Below are 8,665 nucleotides of genomic sequence, written 5' to 3' on the forward strand. Positions count from 1 at the left end.
TTTTTTTTTTTGCCTTTTTTTTTTTTTTTTTTTTTGCTTAAATCCATGTACTTTACTGTACTGATAGGACATTTCTTTCTATGAGTGCTTTTATGGAAAAAAAGTCCTATTTATGCTAGCATGTTAAAGACACAACCGTGGCCAAGTCCAAAGTCATAAATGCATTTATCTCCTTGCTACCAGAAAGACGCTATGTTTTTAGGTCCAGTGCATTTAACTTGTGATTGAATGCCTAAAATACTGTAATGGATTTCGGTGCATTTGCCAGGAAACATGTGCTAATAAAATGAACATAAATATGAATTACTAAACAGCTTTCTAGGTGGCCAGTTCATGGTTGCCTTCCAAAACTGAAGATGTTGCAGAGTGCTAGTTGGACCAGTTGCTTAAGTGATAAAAAATGTCTTTTTGGTACAGTACAGACTGTACCTCCTAGGAAGATCTCCCAGGAATAGAGGGGGGAGCATTGTTTAAAGGATGAATTGCTCTGGCAGCCTCTTGAAGCTTTCAGATAGGTGTCTGGCACATTGTCAGAATGTATCTAAAAAAAAGTGGTGATTGTTCTGTGGAGGTTATTCTTTGGCCACTTGTACTCTCAAATTTTTGGAGGTGTTGCTGCAATAAAGGCGGACCTCATTCTGGAAAGTGCTGAGTCTGGGCAAAAAGTTCACTGAGATACAGTGGAGATGATAACAGTATCCTGCTCTTAGGGGAGCTTGGTACTTTGATCCTCCATAATAATAAAACAGTTTATAACTTCAGCTCTAAAGTTCTAATACTGTTTCAGAATGTCATGGACAAATAGTGGCCAATTAGTTCCGAGAGCGTTTTTTTTTCTGTCTTTTTTTTTTTTTTAAATCCAAGAGTAACTAGCTTAAATATTGGAGTCCTGAATCTTGCAGCACTTCCATTCTCATTGCTCTGACAATGTGGTGGGGCTTCAAGCTGCAGAGAGATGGAGCTTAATGTAAAGGAATAAATTTGCTCTAGAAAATGAAGGGAAGGCTGCAGCGCGTGATACCCGGTTCCAAATTCTTTATCTCCTTGCATCTCGTGCAGTTTTAATGAAAACTGATCTGCTTACTGCAAATTTGGGAGTAGCTTGTTCTTCGTTCTTCTTGACAACAAAGGGATCAGTATTCACGTTTGGCTTTTTTCCTTCCAGAGTAAGACCCTTAGTTCCCAGCCAGTGTTTCCTGTTCCTTTTTTTAACACTGTTCCCCTGTTTGCCATTTGCGTGTTACCTGAGGTAGATGGCCAGATAAGAATGCTTTGGAATTAAAGGTCTCTGGAAATGTGAAACTGTGTCTTGCCATGCGGTGCCAGTTTTGTGATTGGGGCTTGTGTCATTTTGCAAACATGAATCAATGAAACCACAGGCATGCATTATGGGAGAGTGATCTGTTACGAAGCCTGTGCTGAATGAGGACTGAAGGTGCAGAGGCCAATTGAAATCCCGATGGTTATGCGTGTTAGAAATTCTACTTGTGTTGGCCCTGCCAGCATGAGTTAGCTCAAGCGCTAGTTTCCATAGAGGTGCTCTCCAGGGGAGGCAAAGAGGTTTTTGGCAGCATATTCCAAGTTTCTTAAAATGCAGTGGGCCAAGCCATACTATGAATGCTTCTCATGCAAATTATGGGAGAGCTCGTCTGTCTCTTTCGGAGCACATGGATGGAAGAGGGAAGGTGTTGGAGGCCTGAGAACACTTGTATAAAGATTTATGGCTGTAATTCTGGTGGGTTACGTTTGCAGCTGATGAAATGGGATCCCGTAGCTTTATATTCTCTGTCGGCCTGAGTTTAGTGTTGATACATCTAGGTGCGATGCTAGCAAGAGACAATGCTGAAGTTTTAACTCAAGTGAACTTCCCAGTGAAGACTAGCCTGGAGGCACAGTTGGACTCCGTGCCCAAGTGTTTTATTCATTAGACCTCCTCTCATCTTTCCAACCTCACTCCCTCTGAGAGTAATGCATACAGCAAAACTCATTAGATAGTAACACTCACAGTTCTGTACAGTAGTATTTCCAAGTTTTCTCTCTACTTCCTTTGATGTTTTGCCCAGTAAGAACTAGGACAGTAATTTAAAGCCAGTGGCAAATTCACTTAATTCTTTTGAATGTGCCACGCGCTTTCAAGTTGGGAATTAGCTGAGTAGTCCAATTTATCAAGTGATGGGTTTGGTTTTTTGCTTTTACAAATCTGCTTGGAAGTTTCATTGCAAAAGTTACTGTTGTACTTAATGTGTCCAAACACAAGTTTCATGTTTGCAGTCTTGGAGGGGAAAAAAAGGTGATTACAGACAGACTTGGTAAAATTCAGTTGCAATTGTATGTGTATTGTAAAGGAGCATCTGTTTCTTCACAGACCATAAAAATGGAAACATTCAAAATCAGACAGTATATGCAGTTGATAAAACTAGAATGTAAGTACCACAATACACAGAAGGCTCTAGGTCTGAACCCCTTCTTTTGTAGAGGACAACCCAAAGAGTGGTTACATGCCTGTTTTCTTCCAAGTCTCCTTCTCCAAAATGCACAATACAGAGAAGAGGCATAATATTTTAAGGTTATTAAATTCCTATGATATCAATAGACTGACCTGAATACAAACCAGATTCTGATGCAGGTAAAGCCAATGGCAAAACTGTTGATTTCTGTGGTCATATGATAGTTGAAACAGTGTTATGGGGTTAGAACGATTGCTCTGAAGAACAAGACTATGATTTAATATATTTTTGGGAGAATACTAATTGTTCAGGCTAGATGTTACTGCTCAGATTTCAAAGAGGTGAAATCTAAAGCTGCAGGGCTTGGAAGATACGTGCCTTACAATAATATCAAGCACTCTTTAAACTAATAAGGTCTATAAGCGGCCTGTCATTATGGTATCTGGTTCTTGTAGCCTCACCAATAGATGAAAAGGAGCGGTCTTGTCTTGTCCTGCGTGTCGAGAAGGTCACTGTGTCTCAGTGAAAGCAATTGAATGTATATCTTGGTAAATGAAGTATTTAAACTCACTAGGTAGATGTGTTTTGTGAAATTAGAGCTGGTAAAAGATGCAGCTTTGATAGCACCAGGATCTGAGGTTTCTCTGTAGCGCAGCAGTAATAACAACATTGGCAGCTCTTGCTGCACCTTTCCTCCCTGAGCCAACTTCACACCGCTCAGAGCTGAGTACCACTGAACCGGGAATGGCGATTTGCTGTCACTGGCTTCGTTCTTGTGTCAACTGAAGGAAGGTTGGCTTGATGAAAGTGCAAGATCTTCCAGCAGCTGGATTGAGAACCGTTAAGTCACGGACCACCTTCCAGACCCAACAAGCAGTGCGCTGTCATCTTTTTGCACTTGGAAGCTGCTTTGGGCACAGGAGTTCCAAGTTGGGTACTCCCGCATGTGTTCATTCCGCTTCAGCGCTGACATGCTGTTGCACGCTGTTTAGTTTGAATCAGCCAGCCCTGAAACAGACTGTAGCCGTAAAAACTGTTTTACACTGTGGTCGACACCTCATTATTTTATCTTTTCTTTTTATGTTCGAACACTGTAAGGCAGGCACCGTTCTCATGACTGCAGGAGGTAGATGGAGGTTGGTAACACAGTGGGAACAAAAGTCAAGGGCATTTCTGTAATGTCCCCCAAAAGGGGATATTTCATGATGTTCCAAGGAGACTAAAACTTCAGGTCTAGGGTTTTTTTTTTGGTTGGTTTGTTGGTTTTTTTCTGCCTCATCAAGCACTGGATTTAGTTGAGTGGAGAATGTTCAGGAGCAGGTTGGCTCCTACGCTGCTAGTACTGATTTATTCCTGCACTGGCTCACAGCATCCCTCTTAGTCCAGACATAAGCTGAGACAGCTAATGTAGATTAATTCTTTATCGGAGTTTAAAATCCCTAAGGGCCCTTGAGAGTGAAAATAATAAAAGGAAGTAGAGAGCCTAGTGAAGAAGATTATGCAGCTAATGATTTGTGTATGTGTTACCCATACATAAAATAAAGTGCATACTTACTATTATATACGAGAATAGCATCTCACAGTACATGTTTTCAGGAAAATGGTTTAGAAAACTCCTGCATGTGTAAAACCAGCAGAGCTTTAAATTCCACGTTGAGATGGGTAGAAGGGAAAATCGGACTTTCAGAGATGGGGGGGCATCTGACTCTCGAGGTCAGAATGGGTTATTGCAAGTCCTGGAAGCTGTGATTCTTTAGTCAGCGGGTGAAGTCAGAGTGGGTTCTATCACATCAGGATTTTGCCCAGGCTGTCTGTTGGTACGGATGCCTGATTAAGTGTGTTTGGAGAGATGTGTTTTCTGATTGTTTTCCTACTGTAGGTTTTCTTTGCTGATGGTTTCCAAGGCCTGGTTGTGAGGAGGAGGCAGAGGGGCCAAGACTTCAGAGTTCTTTCGTCTGGGCAAAATGGGGAGCTACTTGAAAATGTGCACTTAGTGACAGAAAGAGAGAGATTTCAAGATTTTTCCAAGTGTTCTATCTTCTCATATACAGCAAAGACTGGGTTAGTGTGCCACAATGCTGTAACAGAAGCACTGTAGCCCTGCTCTGCTAGCCACTGGCATAAAAGTAAGTTGGGAAAAGTCACTGGTCATCAAGAAAACTTATTGTAGACTCATAAGTGTAACAGAAGGGTTTTGTGCGATTCAGATCACAGAAGCAGCTATAGTTTGTCTGCTTCTACCCTAAGCACACTCGCAGAGAGACAAACCAGCTTATGCTGTGATGACTTTATTACTGTCATCCAAATCAGGGTATGTTTAGGATCTATATCTTGGTCCTGTGTTGCAATATAGATGCACTCTGAGAACAGAATCTCCTTTATTTTCATACGGCTACTGTGTTACGAACACTTTGCAATAAATAATTGAGGAGAAGATGACTAATGGGAATTCTGTAGACATAAAAAGATGGAGATTATTTCTTTTTCCTTTATAATCAGTATGCCTCTTGCTTCAGCAGTTCTGAATCATCTCAGTTTGCCTGATCTGAATCTACTAAGAAGCTCTAATTAAAATACATGGGCTAATTTGTACTTTGGTCTGCCACTTGCTCCAGAGCATTGTTGTGGAGCTGACTGTGGTTTGAGTCTGTAGTTTAAAGCCATAAGAGACCATTAGATCATCTCGTTGGAGCACTTGTGTAACGCTTGTGGAGCCATCCATATTCCCATGGGCTGAGGTTGTTAAGTTGTTTCTTTCTGAAGCAATTCAGGCTTTAAACGATTAAACCATTGATCCTAAAATCTGATCCAGTCTATGATAGAGAGATGGGAATATCCAAAAGTTGATGGTGGTATGACTGAAAGAGAAAATCTTCCCCAGTCCCAAATTTGGAAGTTAGTTTGATTTAGACTGTTTGTGTAGGACACACTCTGCAAACCCTTAGATTATTTGCCTGTCCTGTCTCCAGGATAGTACTCTGTTATTCAGAGGAAATCGGAAGAACTTGAGCAGACTTCTGATCAACTGTGCAGCTGGCAGACACGTTCTTGTCCGCGGCAGGTGAGCAGGGAACACCCTTATTTGCGTTTGCTTATTGGAATTGTCTGAGCTGGAACTGCAGGTGTTGGAAGCGTGCTGAGGACAGTGTGGATATTCCTGCTTATCTCCTGGTTCTGAAAAGAAAAGAATGAATATAGAATTTCTAAGTTACAGAATCCAAATTAGAAAGGCCATGCTGTATCCTCCTGCATAGGCAGATGGTATAATTTCTCAGTTGATTTAATGTCCATTTTTAAGATAACTCAGCTTAAAATTTTTAAGGATAAGTAAAAGTCCTTCCAAGTGTATTCCTGTGTGTGAGGTGAGCCTGAAACTGTAAGTATACAAGCTGTTAAAGCTTCACCTCTAGCTCATCAGATCTGTGACTCCGAAGCCTAACAATGGCTGTTGATTAAAGCATTTCCATCCACATAATCCTGTTATTCTGGATTATTTGCATTCAAAATGCTAAACAGTCGCTTGGAACTTTGTAGAATTGAGACTGAATGTCGGCGTCAACCAATTCAGGAGTAGTAATTTTTTTCATAACAATCAGTTAATGTGCATGTTTCACAGTGTTGAACCATAACTGACTTTTTTTTTTTTTTTAAGAAATAGTCTGACATATGAATCTTAATTAAGCTATTTTCAATTTTTCAGACACAAATTCCTGGGAAGTTACAAGAGCGTTTTTGCTCAAACATCAAAAAGCCTTTGTTCCTATTAAGAATTAATTCCTTGGGCAGTTCCTTGTTTTTTAAATAAAGCCACTGTTTTTTTGGTTATATCTTGGCAACAGATAGCATACCAGGCTTCTCCAAATGGGGCTGTCCGGCATAAATGCCATTTCTTAATACAGGGTTGTTGCAGCATAAAAGCACATACTTCTGTTTCCGTACAATAGTTTTTGACTCTTTGGTTGAAAGATGTAATGAGATGAAGTCTGGTTATTGCAACAGCCCTGAATGTGATTCTTTGTTCAGGGGAAGCAAGGCACAGCCCTCTCCTATCAGATAGTGGTGAGGGCAGACCTCAGAGAAGTGGGACATGGTATTTGGAAGCGGTTCTCGCGTCTTTGTAATGGGTGGAGGGGTGGTTATTTTGAGCCAAGTGAGAGATAATGGATCTTGCAGTGGCTGTGTTTTTCAGGCCAATAATCCACATTTCAAATGCATTTAAACAAATTATTGAGGAAAGGATTCCATTTCATTCTGCTTGAATTACACACAAAATCGTATGTGACAGTTTCTGCCTCGTCCACTTTTGTTTCAGGCATTTTAGCTGAGCTTCGCTTTTAGAACAGTCTTGAAAATGAGTTACGGACTTGTGGTTAAAATGGGTCTAGGAATTAATATTTGGGTTTCATCTTTGAATATGTTGCGGATGAGCAATGTGACATTCGGGTTTTCTTTCCTCAGTGTCTCTGCTTGCAAAAGAGAACAGTTGCAGCCTTTCTAACACGCATCGGTGGTGCTGTGTGAAAGATGCTGCAGTAGTGCAGATCCCTTCTCCAGACGTGTGCTGGGGCTTTAAAGTGCGGCCAGACACGTATGTGGCACCAGAGCTGGCTGCGCCGTCGCCTTCCTTCCAAATGGATGTTGTTGGGAAGCACTGAAGAAATAAGCCTGACACAGCCTTCATGGAAGCATATGCCAAAACTTCCACTGGTTTCACTAGAAGCTAGACTGGGCTCAGTGAGTTGACAGACCTCTTGCAGATTCTCCCAGGACTCTTGGACAAAGTGAAGCTTTGTGGATTTTCAAAGTGTGTTTTGTTTGTTTTTTTTTTTTTTTATAATATGATTGTGCTGCTTCTCGTTTTCTGCCCCGTGCATGACATTGAGGCTTCTTACTGTTTCAAGTGCCGCTGTCTGGTGGTTCAGAGATCAGGAATGTGTGCTGTGATCAATCTTCTGTCTTCGTGCAACTGGAGGGAGTGACATCACTAAACCTGCTCTTCCCATCATGAACTGCCGTGTGCCGGCTCACATCAAACTCTGTGCTTTCTCAGAAACTTCCAGCTCACCGTTAGCTGTTCTTCAGAGCCCTGGAAAACCCAGCAGGCTATCTCGGTTTTCCTTTGGCATTTGTGTAGTCTTTGCTTCTGGTGATGACTGTTGCGTGATGCTTCAGACCAGCGCAGTGTACCCCCGAGGTCCTGCGTGCACGCCCAGTTGTGCAATGCCTTTAGGGTTCTTCCACGATCCGTTTTGAGGATTCACCTTCTGCCCTGAAGCATGAAAATTGCTTTTCCTTATCTTCACCTACATTACTCTGGCTGCTGTCATTGGTCATAAAGTTATCTGTTGTCCTTTTCAAACCAGCCCCAATGTTGACTCCTCTGACCTTCCCTCCTAATGAATTCCGTAGGCTGGATGCATCGTTGCAAAGAACCACTTCTTAGACTTACTTTCCACTAATCAAACTGGGAGACTGCCTTCCTGTAAATTGAATAATACCGTACATTGCCTGTAGTTATACTCAAAGAATATGATTATTAAAACAAAACCAGTATCTCTTTCCTATGGATCATGTTTTCCATCTCCTCCTCTTTGTTTTGATTAAATTTGTGAAATTTCAGTGCTGCTTTTCATTCAGGATGAAAAAAGGAGCAGAATCACTGTTCCAATGTGAATTTCAAAGACAAAATCTCAACTGAAGCTTCACTTGAAGGGAAAAGACTTAACTTCAGATATTCCTGCAGATTTGGGGACAAAAGTCTGTATTTTTTAAAATTTTTTTCTTCCTTTCTAGCTGCAAGGATGAAGAATTTTTATGTTTGCATGCCATGACTGTGTTTGTTATGTGCAGTTTCCTTTTTCTTTTAAGTCTGAAAGAGGTCAGATTAAATACACACGATGAAAGGAGGCTGAGCGGTTGAAATAACTGCAGACGGACTATTTCGGACAGGACTGACTTTAAGCAGCAGGAAGCATCAGTTGCGACAGTAAAGCTCCCAGGGAAAATATGCCAGCAATTTGTCTTTTATAACCTTGTGCATAACCATTGGGTGGGAGATTTTATACACAGTGGCCCTCTGTTCTTGCTTCATTCAATCTAGCAAAGCGAGATACCACAAATCTTGCCTTTTTGTGATATGCAGTGGCAGAAGCGTGTTCCTTTAGCTTGTGAATGCTACACATTGGGCTCTGAAACCTTACTGGTAAAGCAGGGAAAGA

This window comes from Charadrius vociferus, unplaced genomic scaffold (assembly GCF_000708025.1).
Source record: "Charadrius vociferus isolate BGI_N301 unplaced genomic scaffold, ASM70802v2 scaffold384, whole genome shotgun sequence".
Lineage (NCBI taxonomy): Eukaryota > Metazoa > Chordata > Aves > Charadriiformes > Charadriidae > Charadrius > Charadrius vociferus.